We start from the raw sequence: 16,454 nt of genomic DNA on the forward strand, positions 1-16,454 counted from the left end.
CGCATGCGTCGCTCGTGAAAAAATCCCAGTGCGCATGCTCGAAAATCCGCCGCAAAACGTCATTGCTTTCGACGTGAACGTAAATTACGTACAACCCATATTCGCCAACGACTTACGCAAACGACGTAAAATTTTCAAAACTCGACGCGGGAATTCAAATGGATGTAATGGGGGCGTGTTTTATGTAAATACGTCGTGACCCGACGTAAACTATGTTTTTTTTTAACTGCGCATGCGCCGTCCCTGGGGGTATCCCAGTGCGCATGCTCGAAATTTAACCGGAACAAGCCAATGCTTACGACGGTGACGTCATTCTTTGCAAATTCCTATTCGCGAACGACTTACGCAAACGACGTAAAAATTTCAAATTTCTAGGCGGGAAGGACAGCCATACTTAACATTGAGTACGCCTCAGAACAGCAAACTTTAACTATACGCTGGAAAAAGGCGAGCGAAAACTACGTAAAAAAATGCGCCGGGCCGACGTACGTTCGTGGATCGCCGTAACTAGCTAATTTGCATACTCAATGCGGATTTCAACGGGAACGCCACCTAGCGGCCGCCGAAAAATTGCAGCTTAGATCCGACGGCGTACTAAGACGTATGCCTGTCGGATCGATCCCAGATGTCGTTGTATCTTGTTTTGTGGATACAAAACAAAGATACGACGCGGGAAATTTAAAATTACGCCGCCGTATCAGTAGATACGCCGGCGTAATCCTTTTGTGGACCAATGGCTTTTTACTCTTTAACGCTTAACTTTAAACTGTAGATTTTACATTATTCTTTTAACCTAGTAAAAATATCTAAATTTAAGAAGAGTTTGTTTTATTTATTTTTTTACCACCCTAAAATATTCTACAGCATATTCCAGTTTTCTTTGCAATAAATAACCTAACTTAGTGAAATGACAAGGGATTACAGCACTATTATTCCTAGTAATATGTTGCATATGAATGAACATTATGATACACTTTATGTGTCACTCTCCTTTACCACCACTGCCAGGCTGAATAATTTGACAAGCGCTGCTCTAGCTCGACTTCCCGCTGTGTTCTGGCAACGTTTTTTTTTTCAAGTGGTAATTCAGCAACAACCTCACTGGGAAGATGTAACACAGGAAAGAGAAAGTAGCCAAGGTGCCGTGGCGCAGATGAAAACTGTGAAATCCTCTTGTAATTATTTCGACAAGAGAAGAGGCGTCGTAACAAACTGCTGGTGACCTCAGCAGAACTGCAATCTCTTGGGCCTGTGTAAACCAGCGTGAATCACACAGCAAACCAAGTCATATATGTTGCTGTAATACAGTTTTCACTGAGAGAGGTGAACTAAGTCAAAGTGTCCCGGGTTTCCAACATGACTTTGATGTGCAGAGGTCAGGCTTCTGTGCACCTTGAAATGAAAACAAAGTGACACTGTTGAAGAGATTGTAGGGGGCTGGAGTAGAGTGAGAGACTCTGAGGAGTTGAATGAAGTTACTGAAGGAACAGGTATATTAGATTACAGTTATGGCGTTTCACATAGACTCAAGTAACGATCAGGCCTGTGCTCCTAAGGAATAAAGGGCCAGATTCACAGAAGAGATACGACGACGTATCTCCTGATACGCCGTCGTTTCTCTGTGATCCGCCTGTCCTAACTATGCGACTGATTCATAGAATCAGTTACGCATAGATAGCCATGAGATCCGACAGGTGTAATTGACTTACACCGTCGGATCTTAGGATGCAATTCTAGGCCGGCCGCTAGGTGGCGATTCCATTGTGGTCGGCGCGGAATATGCAAACGACTAGTTACGGCGGTCCACGAAGATCGGCGCATTCGTCGCAATCCCGTATGTTGTCGCTAGTCGTTTTTACCCGTCGCAAAGTTACACGTGCTTTAACATGGCTTATCTTTAGGTCAGCCATGTTAAAGTATGGCCGTCGTTCCCGCGTCGAATTTCAATTTTTTTTTTGCGTAAGACGTCCGGGAATACGAAACGCCGTAACGCACGTCGTATTTAAAAAAAAACGTTGGGGCGCCGTAATTTCGCGCAATGCACGTCGGGAAATTTCCTAAGGGAGCATGCGCAGAACGTTCGGCGCGGGAACGCGCCTAATTTAAATGATGCCGCCCCATTTGAATTAGGCGGGCTTGCGCCGAGCGCATTTACGTTACACCGCCGCAAGTTTACAGGTAAGAGCTTTGTGAATCGGGCACTTACGCTGTAAACCTGCAGCGGTGTAACGTAAATGGGATACGTTACGCCGCCACGGAGTAATGTAATTGTCTCTGAATCTGGCCCAAAGTCATTTATAAGCCAACAGAAGTCACCAGATCAGTGTTTTTCAGATGATGGTGCTGAGTCATTTCAGAGTGGCTACCAAACCTTTCAATAAAAATGCTTAATGTGAACCTTTGCTTTGTGCAGTTAGGACAAAACAGGCCCACATTAACTACAGCTCCACCAGCTGTTTATACTCACCTTTATTTTGTGGCCACATTGTTCTGCCACTGGGAGTGAAGAGAGTTAGCCCTGTGTAAGCTCCAATAGCCCCATGTGACAGCGCTGGGTTCCAGAGCAGCTAATAACCAGGCTTATCATGCTGAGACAGCTACACTATATTGTCAAAAGTATTGGGACACCTGCCTTTACACGCACATGAACTTTGTTTTAATGTTTTTTTATTAAAAGTTGCAAAACATTTTTTACATTCTGGCGCAAACTGTTTGCCATAGCTCAGTATAATTATACAACGTGATCTTTATAGAAAAATAAATGATTTTCTTCCTGCACATCCGTTACCACCAGAGGAAGGTGAAGACCAAGACCACAGACGATTCCAGAAGAAGAAAAAGGAAAAGAATAGAAGTCAGAAGAAAGGAATTTCAGAGAGGGGAGTGCACTCCCTAATGCCGCGTACACACGACCGTTTTTCATGACGCGAAAAATGCAATTTTTTTAAATGGTCATTAAAAACGATTGTGTGTAGGCTCCAGAGCATTTTTCTCGAAGTGAAACATGGCCATTAAAAATTTAGAACATGCTCTAATTTTTCTCGTCGTTTTCACGTCATGAAAAACGGTCGTGTGTAGGCTTTAACGACGGGAAAAAAATGCGCATGCTCAGAAGCAAGTTATGAGACGGGAGCGCTCGTTCTGGTAAAACTAGCGTTTGTAATGGAGATAACACATTCATCACGCTGTAACAGACTGAAAAGCACGAAAACCGAAAAACGTGAATCGTCTCTCGCCAAACTTTTACTAACACGAAATCAGCAAAAGCAGCCCAAAGGGTGGCGCCATCTGAATAGAACTTCCCGTTTATAGTGCCGTCGTACGTGTTGTACCTCACCACGCTTTGCTCGAGCATTTTTTTTTTTCACGATTGTGTGTATGCAATGCAGACAAGAATCACGTTGAGAAAAACTTTGTTTTTTTCTAGGACATAAAAAATGGTCGTGTTAAAATCTATCTCAAGCCGTGTACACACGACCTTTTTTTATGTCCTAGAAAAAAACAGAGTGTGTCTATGGGAATGTTTGACCATTCTTCCAGAAGCGCATTTGTAAGGTCAGGCACTGATGTGGATGAGAAGGCCTGGCTCGCAGTCTCCGCTCTAATTCATCCCAAAGGTGTTTTATCGGGTTGATATCAGAACTCTGTGCAGGCCGGTCAAGTTCCTCCACCCCAAAGTCGCTAATTCATGTCTTTTTAGACCTTGACTTCAGGACTACATACCTCTGTTATGGAAAAAAAAGAGGTAGTCCTGTCGGTAATCATGTTTTGTTTCTGTTGTCCTGCTTTAAAAGGCTATTGAGTTTTGTCATCCTAAGAATATGAGTTGTACCTGTTTAAATAAAGGAAAAATAAGCTAAAAATAAAATTGATGCAGCCACAAGGACTTTTAATCTGCTATATATATTTGTATGTAGTTTTTGCTTTTGGGTTTGGATACGTTTTAAGCCCTAATTATGGGCGTATCCAGGGCCAATCCTCCCTATAGGCTCACTATGCAAGCCGCTTAGGGCCCCGCAAAGCTGCAAAGGGCCCCCCAAATTACTAAAGGCCCCACCTGGTGAGAAGTCATTTTCGCCCCCTCACCCGCTTCTAAACTCGCTGGCTGAGTTATTTCCGACAGCAGAACACCCCCTCCCCCCGCTTCTCAACTTTCTTTAATGTGACATGTCACTGTCGTCAGAGCCCCCCGCTTCTCATTTTTAATGTGCCATGTCATTTTGCTTAGGGCCCCAGGGAGGTCAGGATCGGCACTGGGCGTATCTACTCATTCCTTTTGGCCTTCAACTTCTTCATAAATATATTAATATACAGTATATTTTATTTATCCATGATATAGACTTGTTTGTGACCCATCTACATAGCACCCTTGTCAGGACAGAGACCTACAATAGCAAATTATACCTGTTTGTTAAATGTGGCATTAAAGTGTGGCCATCAAAATAAAATAGTTATGAATAACTATTATTATATTGATTAATTTGTGTTGAATTTATTTTAATAAAGTTACTAAATGAAGAAATTACATATAATAGGGAAAATGTTTTTGGAAATCCCCACTTTTATCACTCGCCAATTTTCTCTTCTTTCATTATTATTTTGTTTTTTCTCTTACTCCAATTTTAAGCTAATAGAAGAGACAGCTGTTAGTTGCATTGGGATAAATAAGCCCATCATTCCAGGCGATAAAACTAAGTTAGTCATTAAATGACTCATTCACCATCAGTGTGTCTCTGGGACTTGCTGCTGCCCCAAAGCACAACCTCGACCCAGCAGGCCTAGTAAAAACATGGACTGTATACCCTACAGAGCACTAAAATTCTTATCACTTGTTTATAATGAGTGGGTATATCATTTTATGATTCACTATCAATTTACTTTGCTATAAAAAATGTGGATTTTTTTTTTCCTTATTAAATCTAGTGCAGGATTACAGCCATCTGTTCTTGCATTAGACTAATCATAATGTTTTATTAAATATTATTGATCATGTTGCAAAAATAAGCAACAGCAGTTTATCAAAGCAGGTTTGATGACCACGTTCCTGCGGCAACAGCTGGAGCAGATAATCGAAACCTAACTGTGCCCTTAAGTTAATCAATACATAAGGATGTATAATGTAGACGTTTCCATTAACGTATAACCTAAAAGTAACACCATATTATAAGACTTAAATTTGTTAATTCACCTTAGAGGATAGTGAAAGCAGATTACTGTATAACAAATACACACTTAAGAAAAACCATTTGCAAAAAAAATGTCTTGTCTTGTTTCAGTCTGCACACCCTGTATAAATGTTGCCTTTTGTGGGGCTGATTTATTAGCTTGCAAATCTCCATTTACGATCAGATTTATAATATTTATAAAGGAAGTAGTGGACATAGATACATTAGGTTCCTGAACCAAGAACCCAGGGCCAGATTCAGGTACAAATGCGACGGCGTAACATATGTCATTAACGTTACACCGCCGCAAGTTTTCAGCGCAAGTGCTTGATTCACAAAGCACTTGCCTGTAAACTTGCGGCGGCGTAGCGTAAAGCCGTCCGGCGCAAGCCCGCCTAATTCAAATGGGGCGTGTATCATTTAAATTAGGCGTTATGAACGTACTGCGCATGCTCCGTTTTGAAATTTCCCGCCGTGCTTTGCGCGAAGTGACGTCGCACTGACGTAATTTTTTGAACGGCGACGTGTGTTACGTCCTTTCCTATTCCCGGACGTCTTACGCGAAAAAAAAAAAGTAAAATTCGACGCGGGAACGACGGCCATACTTTAACATGGGCTGTCTATTTTTACACCACCTAAATAGCAGTCGCAACTTTACGACGGGAAAAGCCGACTAGCGACGACTTAAGAGAATGCGACGAACGCGCGTACCTACGTGGATCGCCGTAAACAGCTAATTAGCATACCCGACGTGGAAAACGACGCGAACTCCACCCAGCGGGCGCCGAAGTATTGCATCCTAAGATCCGAAGGCGTACGAAGCCGTACGCCTGTCGGATCTTAGCCAAATGCCGTCATATCTTTGTTTGAGGATTCAAAATAAAGATACGACGCGGCAAATTTGAAAGTACGCCAGAGTATCAGCAGATACTCTGGCGTACTTTTTCTGTGAATCTGGCCCCCAGTGCTTAAAGAGTTTGGTACAGGATGTTAATTGCTCCACATATCCAGACTTCTAACCTCAAAGTACAGGTGGTTCTCAAAAAATTTGCATATTGTGATAAAGTTCATTATTTTCTGTAATGTACTGATAAACATTAGACTTTCATATATTTTAGATTTATTACACACAACTGAAGTAGTTCAAGCCTTTTTATTGTTTTAATATTGATGATTTTGGCATAAAGCTCATGAAAACCCAAAATTCCTATCTCAAAAAATTAGCATATCATGAAAAGGTTCTCTAAACAAGCTCTTAACCTAATCATCTGAATCAACTAATTAACTCTAAACACCTGCAAAAGATTCCTGAGGCTTTTAAAAACTCCCAGCCTGGTTCATTACTCCAAACCGCAATCATGGGTAAGACTGCCGACCTGACTGCTGTCCAGAAGGCCATCATTGACACCCTCAAGCAAGAGGGTAAGACACAGAAAGAAATTTCTGAACGAATAGGCTGTTCCCATAGTGCTGTATCAAGGCACCTCAGTGGGAAGTCTGTGGGAAGGAAAAAGTGTGGCAGAAAACGCTGCACAACGAGAAGAGGTGACCGGACCCTGAGGAAGATTGTGGAGAAGGACCGATTCCAGACCTTGGGGGACCTGCGGAAGCAGTGGACTGAGTCTGGAGTAGAAACATCCAGAGCCACCGTGTACAGGCGTGTGCAGGAAATGGGCTACAGGTGCCGCATTCCCCAGGTCAAGCCACTTTTGAACCAGAAACAGCGGCAGAAGCACCTGACCTGGGCTACAGAGAAGCAACACTGGACTGTTGCTCAGTGGTCCAAAGTACTTTTTTCGGATGAAAGCAAATTTTGCATGTCATTCGGTAATCAAGGTGCCAGAGTCTGGAGGAAGACTGGGGAGAGGGAAATGCCAAAATGCCTGAAGTCCAGTGTCAAGTACCCACAGTCAGTGATGGTCTGGGGTGCCATGTCAGCTGCTGGTGTTGGTCCACTGTGTTTTATCAAGGGCAGGGTGAATGCAGCTAGCTATCAGGAGATTTTGGAGCACTTCATGCTTCCATCTGCTGAAAAGCTTTATGGAGATGAAGATTTCATTTTTCAGCACGACCTGGCACCTGCTCACAGTGCCAAAACCACTGGTAAATGGTTTACTGACCATGGTATTACTGTGCTCAATTGGCCTGCCAACTCTCCTGACCTGAACCCCATAGAGAATCTGTGGGATATTGGGAAGAGAAAGTTGAGAGACGCAAGACCCAACACTCTGGATGAGCTTAAGGCCGCTACCGAAGCATCCTGGGCCTCCATAACACCTCAGCAGTGCCACAGGCTGATTGCCTCCATGCTACGCCGCATTGAAGCAGTCATTTCTGAAAAAGGATTCCCGACCAAGTATTGAGTGCATAACTGAACATAATTATTTGAAGGTTGACTTTTTTTTTATTAAAAACACTTTTCTTTTATTGGTCGGATGAAATATGCTAATTTTTTTAGATAGGAATTTTGGATTTTCATGAGCTGTATGCCAAAATTATCAATATTAAAATAATAAAAAGTTTTGAACTACTTCAGTTGTGTGTAATGAATCTAAAATATACGAAAGTCTAATGTTTATCAGTACATTACAGAAAATAATGAACTTTATCACAATATGCAAATTTTTTGAGAACCACCTGTATAACTAAAGAAAAACCTTTTTTTTTGGGGGGGGGGGTTTTGGAGAGAGTGGAGAGGGATTATAACGCTTATCAGATTTTTATTGCTGTCTGTGTCCCCGTTATGGAGATTCACACTCTGTATTTGTCCTATTTACTGTTATCATATAAGAGGAAGTAAACCCTCTGAAAAATGTTTTTTAAAAATACACCCTGCAAGACAAAAGCATAATGAGCTAGTATGCATAGCATAAGAATTACTTACCTGAGATCGAAGCCCCCGCAGCGGTTCTCGTTCCCCTCCTCCGTCGCCCCGCCATCTCTCCTGGAGTGACTTCCAGGTATCGTGGCTCCGGCGCTGTGACTGGCCGCACGCGGGAGCCGCCAGTCATGGCACAATCGCTATTAGAAACGACACGCTCAGTGCGCCTGTGCCGTTCGCCGTAGACATGCCTGTCCTTTTTGCAAATATTTTTTGCACCTACAGGTAAGCCTTAATCTAGGCTTACCTGTAGGTAAAAGTGGTCTGTAAGGGTTTTTGGGTTATCCCTAGAAAAGTAATAGAGGGGGAATCTTCCAAGGGGCACACTAGTTCTGGTGACCTGGGGGTCCCCAAGTAATTCTCTTAATTTGCAGAAATCTTCTCTCAATTCCTGTTTGGCTATGGGACAGTAAGTGAAGGGAAGTCTCCACAATGGGACATGGGTTATTCCTTACTCTACCCAAAATGAAAAATATTTTTTGCCTATAGTTCTACATTTATTTACTTCTACAGTGGGCTAACCTTAACACCTTAAGGCTGCATTCACACCTGAGCGTTTTGTCGCCTGAAGCGCGACGCTCAAAAACGCTAGAGGGGAAAAAATACATTATTCCCTATGGAGATGGTTCACATCTCCACTGCAAAACGCCCGACGCCGAACGCCTGAAGCTTAAACAAGTTCCGGACCCTTTTTTGTCACGCGTATCGGGCGGTTTGGGCGTTTTTGAGCGTTTCCATTTCCCATAGAAAGTAATGGAAACGCTCGATTCAAGCGACTAGCGCGACAACGAGCGTTTGCTACGGGCGTTTTGCCGCTTTAATCAATAGAACATTTCACCCAGGCAGAAGATAAAAAAAATCTACCAACATAGCAACAAGTGATGTAAAGATGATCATTTTTCCTATTGGCTAAAATAAAAAACGTTGAAGTACAAAAACGTCAGACGACGCTGTATGCAAACGCGCAAATAAGCATGAATACGCGCGACAAAACGTCGGAAAAAAACGCCCGAAAAAACGACCAAACGACCTACGCTCAGGTGTGAATGCAGCCTAACACTGACCTTAAAACATAACCTCTTCTGTCACCTGAGCTCTGAAACTTAGGACTGTAATACATACTTTGAATCTCAGCTGGCTTCTGCTGAACTGGCTGAAATTCAAACCGTTAATGGGCAGGCTGAATGTAGCAAGTTGGAATATAGATGATATACTGTAGTATAGTTAATATAGCTGCTATAGCCACTAGCGATATTCACTGTCTTCACCCCTCCAAACTCTGCAGCAATTCTGGCAGAACTCATACGTCTATTTCCCAAAGACAACCTCTGGATACGACGCTGAGCACGTGCACTCAACTTCTTTGGTCGACCATGGCGAGGTCTGTTCTGAGAGAAGCCACCATGCTGCAGCTCAGTTTCAGGGTCTTGGGAATCTTCTTATAGCCTAGGCCATTATAGTCTTTTTGTAGAGCAACAATTCTTTTCTTTTTTTCAGATACTCAGAGAGTTCTTTGCCATGAGGTGCCATGGTGACCAGTATGAGAGAGTGAAAGCAATAACACCACATTTAACACATCTGCTCCCCATTCACACCTGAGACCTAACGAGTCACATGACACCGTTGAGGGAAAATGGCTATTTGGGCCCAATTTGGACATTTTCACTTAGGGGTGTACTCACTTTTGTTGCCAGCCGTTTAGACATTAATGGCTGTGTGTTGAGTTATTTTAAGGGGACAGCAAATTTGCACTGTTATACAAGCTGTACACTGATTACTTTACATTGTAGCAAAGTGTAATTTTTTCAGTGTTGTCACAAGAAAAGATATAATAAAATATTTACAAAAATGTGAGGGGTGTATTCACTTTTGTGAGATACTGTGTATATATATATATATATATATATATATATATATATATATATATATATATATATATATATATATATATATATATATTCCATTAGAGTGTGCACCCAAAAGCTCAAACACATATGCATGTGTGTGTTTATGTGTATATATGCTGATGGTGTCAGTAGGGCAAAGATTGGTGTCAGTAGTTTTTATTTTTATTATTTTATTTTTTATTATTTTTATTATAATTTTTCTTTTTTTTACTATTATTTTTTTAGGAGCCCCATTAGGGGGTTTTGGTGAAATATCAGGGGTTGAAACAGGGGGAATGTGTGCCACGTGAGTTGATTAGGGTGTGCCCATGCACAACTGGCACACCCTGTGTGCACGCCTATGATATATACCAGTATATAATTTTCTAGTAAAATAATGCTGCTTTTGACATGTATGACAGAAATGGCAAAATTAGCCTAGACTCGAACTGGTTAAATTCCTCTTACTGCCACAAGCATTTGCAGCTCTGACCCCTCCTAGTTGTAGGGATCTGGAAACATCATCAATGACTGCCTGCACTGCTGTGAATTTTTGTGTTATACAAAAATGCCCCTAAACATTTTGCACCCTAAAAAAATCAAAAAATCTATATATCTCTTTCGGTAATAAGTCTCACAAAAGAATCCTTGCTAGATCAAGTTTTAAGTGTCCCTTTGACCTGATGATCTGCTGTATTCAGCTGGAACTGACAGTATTATTAGATACCAAGAAAAAGGGCCGATGTGCGTTGCATTAAATTGAAAATCTAAATCTCAGACTGAAAAATGCTGATCTCATTGAATTTCCTCATCTCAACCAATCATATGGAAATGGCTGATTTTGCACAGGTTGGACACGCAAAACGTACTTAAGGAACTACAATGAGGTGTAAATCCGTTCGGTAATGGATTTGCATCGCTGCAGTCAGAAGTCTGCTTCACTGGACTGTATTTATTTAACCCATTGATATTTATAGACATGAGACGGCAACTGCATCCCCAAACACTGTACAGGCTGCTCATGAGGTTTTTTTATGCTGTGCATTTTGTTTCATTAATATGCATACTGAAGAACAGACCATTTATTTGGCATACAGATTTCAGCACTAGTTTTATGGTGCTAATAATTTGGCACATTCTAAATAGACTCCCAAATCTTTAACACGTGATGTTTTGGGGCATGACAGTTAATCCTGCTGCTATTGCTTTAATAGTACTTTTGTGGTCGCTTTATAGTATTTATTTTTGCGATATAAGCAAATTAGGTTTATATTGAGAGCTTCTTTTGGGTTTACATTTAGATTAACATGCAAATTACAATCTCCAACTGCCTGGGTTAGTGACATGATCTATGGTGATGGGCCAATGGGGATGTTCAGTAGACTAACACTCAAATTATTTTGTACAAACACCATATAATTTTAAAATAATCATTAGATACACTATATTGTCAAAAGTATTGGGACTCCCACCTTTAAGCCTCGTACACACGATCAGTCCATCCGATGATGAAGGACCGTTGTCATCGGTTAACCGATTAAGCTGACGGATGGTCAGTCGTGCCTACACACCATCGGTTAAAAAAAACGATCGTGTCAGAACGCGGTGACGTAAAAGACAACGACGTGCTGAAAAAAATGAAGTTCAATGCTTCCAAGCATGCGTCGACTTGATTCTGAGCATGCATGGATTTTTAACCGATGGTTGTGCCTACTAACGATCGGTTTTGACCTATCGGTTAGGAATCCATCAATTAAATTTAAAGCAAGATGGCTTTTTTTTAACCGATGATTAAATAACCTATGGGGCCCACACACGATCGGTTTTGACCGATGAAAACGGTCCATCAGACCGTTGTCCTCTGGTTAACCTATCGTGTGTACGAGGCCTAACACACACATGAACTTTAATGGCATCCCACTCTTCGTAGGGTTCAATCGTGAGTTGGCCCACCCTTTGCAGCTATAAAAGCTTTAACTCTGCTCCTGGGAAGGCTGTCTACAAGGTTTAGGAGTGTGTCTATGGGAATGTTTGACCATTCTTCCAGAAGCACATTTGTAGGGTCAGGCACTGATGTTGGACAAGAAGGCCTGGCTTGTAGTCTTTGCTCTAATTTATCCCAAAGGTGTTCTATCGGGTTGAGGTAAGGACTCTGTACAGGCCAGTCAAGTTCCTCCACCCCAGACTCGCTCATCTATGTCTTTATGGACCTTGCTTTGTGCACTGGTGCGCAGTCATGTTGGAACAGGAAGGGGCCATCCCCAAACTGTTCACACACAGTTGGGAGCATGAAATTGTTCAAAATGTCTTGGTATGCTGACCTCCGCTCGGCCACTCTATGTATATTCTGTCACTGCACGCTCTCCTTTCATTCGCGGAGGGGGGGTTGCTGGCCTGACACCCCCCTAGTGTCTGGCACCTGGTGCGGCACACCCCCCCCCCCTGCCCCCCCTTAGTACGCCACTGCCCATTACTTTGGATTATGTTTGAAAAAAGATGGTGCCATTGTTTTGGCCATCAGGGAGAGCACTGTAATCTCTTTGAGATTTAAGTAATGCCTTTAAATATCACTTTACTGAAAATGCAGGTACCTAATTAAAAAGCAACCAGGAGACTAGGTCTGCCTAAATCTACGTAAACTTCTTGGTGTCTTATAGATATGTATAATTTGTAGGTATGTATGCACACTGTTTGCCCATTTCATATGAAAGCTCTATTTCCTAGATGTGCCTTGTTGATCTTCTTATTTCACTTCAAATCTCACAGACACAGTCTGCCTGATTGAAAACAACAGACTGCTGCAGCTATTATTGACATAAAGTTCCCACAACATGCCTGGTAGTCAGGGACCATGTGATCTAGTCCAGTCCTCAAGGCACACCAACAGGTCATGTTTTCAGGCTTTCCATTATTTTGCACAGGTGATTTGATCAGTTTCACTGCCTTAGTAATTACCACAGCCGTTTCATCTGAGGGAAATCCTGAAAACATGACCTGTTGGTGTGCCTTGAGGACTGGAGTTGGGAAACACCGATCTAGACCACCAAAGCTTTCGGTCACATGGAATATAGGAATATGTAAAGGAGCAGTTTTTTTAATGACCCCCGGCCCCCTTAGCTGTCTAAGGCTAGCTATTCTGTCGGACAGGTTGCCTCCTCTCCACACAGCTGTCTCAACGTGTAGCTAGTAAGGAGGTAAATAATTATTAAACTTTGGTTGATGCCTCTTGTCTCCAGGACTAGAGCCATCACTAGGAGTGCGGAAAGAGGGGGTCATGTCAGCTAAACTATTCTTGATTCATAGTCAGCAGAACAAATCACAGCTCCCAGTCCTGTGCCTCTTGTGCGTTACCCCTCTGCTTTGTACACCGGAGGAACAACTGGTAGAGCAGAAGAGTCACAGGGATGGAAGATTAAATGGCAGACCTGCAGTATGTAGAGGGGCATGTGGCTTCAGCGCTGTGCTGTAGCTTCACCATAGGCATGCCCATAAATTGGGCTTCAGCCTGGACCAAGGGCTTGTGCAGTGGGTCCCCCTCGGGATTCAGAAAGGATTTTTAGCTTTTGTTAATTCTTTGTTAATTACAAAGTCCAGTCATAAAGTTGAGCCTAGTGGTGGTTGTTAGTCGGACTACATGCTTTGCAAGCTAATGTGGTGGTGCCTGCTAGGGAAAGCATGAGATGAGATCTCAGTCCTCCTCCAGGTCCATGTTGGATCACTGGGAAACCCATATACTGTAACAATGCAGACTCTGCATCACAGTATTAGCTCCCTAATCACCACAAGTAGGAGTATGGCTGCCGTGGTAAGGGAGGTGACTTAGCACAGAGTGTAGTCAAAAATATTTATCTTGTACACCAAAATTGCTGCTTCAGCTGGCATTAAAGCAGAGGTTCACCCTAATGTTAAAGTCTTCCTTAATCAGATCGGCTCAGTGTCTATACTAAAAGTTTGCTATCCATAAATTTTTATATTAATGCCATACCGTGGTTCTGTTGTCTGAAGGAGGCACTTCCTGGTTAACCTCCCGCGGGAGTGGGCGTGTTGGTTTATGCAATGTCTCCTGGGAGCACAGCATGACGCTGCCCAGGAGATGATTCAGAAGCTAATAAGACGAACTATTGGGTGATTTCACACGTCATGTGACTATTGCAGCCGGTTACGTGACGAGGGCGGATCCAATTCCGCCATTTTAATTGATGGCAAATAGGTAAAATTGCAACCGTGTAGTGTTGACGGCGCCGCTCGCTGTCAACACTGCCCATGCGCGGGATGGAGCGGTGAATGCTGGGACATCAGTATCCCGGAAGTATTTGCTTGTGGGCTTCACAGTGCCCACAAGCAAGATGGAACCCATACAGGACACATTTTTATAAATCATTCTTTACGGCCGAATGTCCATGCAGATGGCTCTAAAAAATCACACACGTGAGTACATTCTTAAGTATTCTTAAGTATATTAACAGCGGTAGATGCACCTAAAAAATATATATATAAATATATATATATATTTCTCGCGGAACCCCCGCTTTAAGAAGCAAATTGCTCCTGTATACTGTATATAAGTTTCACACAAAAAAAAGCAAAACTGTGGTGCACAGTGTCATTTATTGATTTGTTTTAATCGACTTTTTAGTGCTTGCTGCTTTATATCAGTTTGCTTAAAATGTAAATAATAATATTGGCAAAAATGCTAAGCAAAGGTGAGGAAATAGATAAGCGAGGATAAAGCAGTGGAATGTGTCAGGGAGACATTATCTAATAATGGCAGAGCCCAAGTCCATCTCTTCTTTATAACATGCGGAAAATCAATTATATGTCTTCATGAATATTACTTCACACTTCTAGTCATGCTGACAGAACTCATGTTGTGATAGCTGATGAGATCCAAGAAAGAAAGTCTCATTTTTTGTCAAATTAGACCCTGAAGAGATTTTAATACATTTTCCCTTTCCCATTCATTATAAAAGCTCCTTATTTCAAATGCTAAAGGGAGGAACTTAATTTGTTAGCACTGGTCTCTTGCACTTTAAACATGCCCCCTACAGGGTGTACAGTAGAGGAATTCTGTCCCTATATGAGGCCAGAGATGGCTTATATTCTCTTGTGATTTGACCCACTCTTGGCAATTTGGCTCTGCAACACAGAAACACAGAGAAAGATTTTTGGACCACTGTTTTCACAGTAGTGAGCAGTTTTAGGTTAACCAAGGCAGACAAAGTGTTTAAAGGCACTGGATAGTTATGCCGCGTACACGCAACCGTTTTCATGATGAGAAAAATTTCATTTTTTAAATTGGTCATTAAAAACGGTCGTGTGTAGGCTCCAGAGCATTTTTCTCGACGAGAAAAATGGCCATTACAAATTTAGAACCTGCTTTATTTTTTCTCGATGTTTTTCACATCGCCGTTTTTCCCGTCGTGAAAAATGGTCGTGTGTAGGCTTTAACAACAGGAAAAAAACGCGCATTCTCAGAAGCAAGTTATGAGAAGGGAAATTTGCATAATCAGCCCAAAGGGTGGTGCCATTCGAATTAAACTTCCCCTTTATAGTGCCGTTGTACGTCACCACGCTTTGCTGGAGCATTTTTTTTCATGATCATGTGTATGCAAGGCAGGCCTGACAAGAATCACGTTGAGAAAAAAGTTGTTTTTTTCCATGACATTAAAACGGTCATGTGTACGCGGCATTCGTTTTATATATTTCTTTTTCATTTTTGTTTTATGTAAATGATTGGTGACCCGGCGTGATTGACGTTTTTTACGAACGGCGCATGCGCCGTCCGTGTACATATCCCAGTGTGCATTGCTCCAAAGTACGCCGCAAGGACGTATTGGTTTCGACGTGAACGTAAATTACGTCCAGCCCCATTCACGGATGACTTACGCAAACAACGTAAAATTTTCGAATTTTGACGCTGGAACGACGGCCATACTTAACATTGGCTAGGCCAGCTATTTGTTGGAATAACTTTACGCCGGAAAACGCCTTACGTAAACGGCATATCTTTATTGCGACAAGCGCATGTACGTTCGTGAATCGGCGTATCTCCTAATTTGCATATTCTACGCCGAACTCAACAGAAGCGCCACCTAGCGGCCAGCGTAAATATGCCCCCTAAGATACGACGGCGTAGGAGACTTACGCCGCTCGTATCTTAGCCTAATTTAAGCGTATCTGGTTTCCAGAATACGCTTAAATTTACGACGGCGTAGATTCAGAGTTACGATGGCGTATCTACTGATACGCCGGCGAAACTGTTTCTGAATCTGGCCAACAGTTTCCATTTTAAGTATATGTTCAGGCTTCCCCATCTCAGGTCATGGTGTTGTCCTTGTGATTGCATGCTTTGTATGTGACTGATAAAGCTAGAGGTTGGGACCTCTGGAATCATATGATGTTTGTCATTGAACAGAATGATCTCATTGGTTTCTGCTGATCTGCTAGGCATTACATGTAGATGCGTAGTGTTGAGAATAAGTGTCTCATGAACGTTTCCAATGGGGAAGCAAACAAAATGTT

At 42.2% G+C, this 16,454-nt stretch overlaps 1 protein-coding gene across 1 annotated transcript in view; it reads left to right on the plus strand.

Annotated features, from left to right (window-relative positions):
* ADARB2 (adenosine deaminase RNA specific B2 (inactive)) overlaps nucleotides 1-16,454 on the plus strand; it is a 411,353-nt gene that overhangs the window by 230,955 nt on the left and 163,944 nt on the right. The gene's annotated exons all lie outside the window — the stretch shown is intronic.

Source organism: Rana temporaria, chromosome 5 (assembly GCF_905171775.1).
Source record: "Rana temporaria chromosome 5, aRanTem1.1, whole genome shotgun sequence".
Classification (NCBI taxonomy): Eukaryota; Metazoa; Chordata; class Amphibia; order Anura; family Ranidae; genus Rana; species Rana temporaria.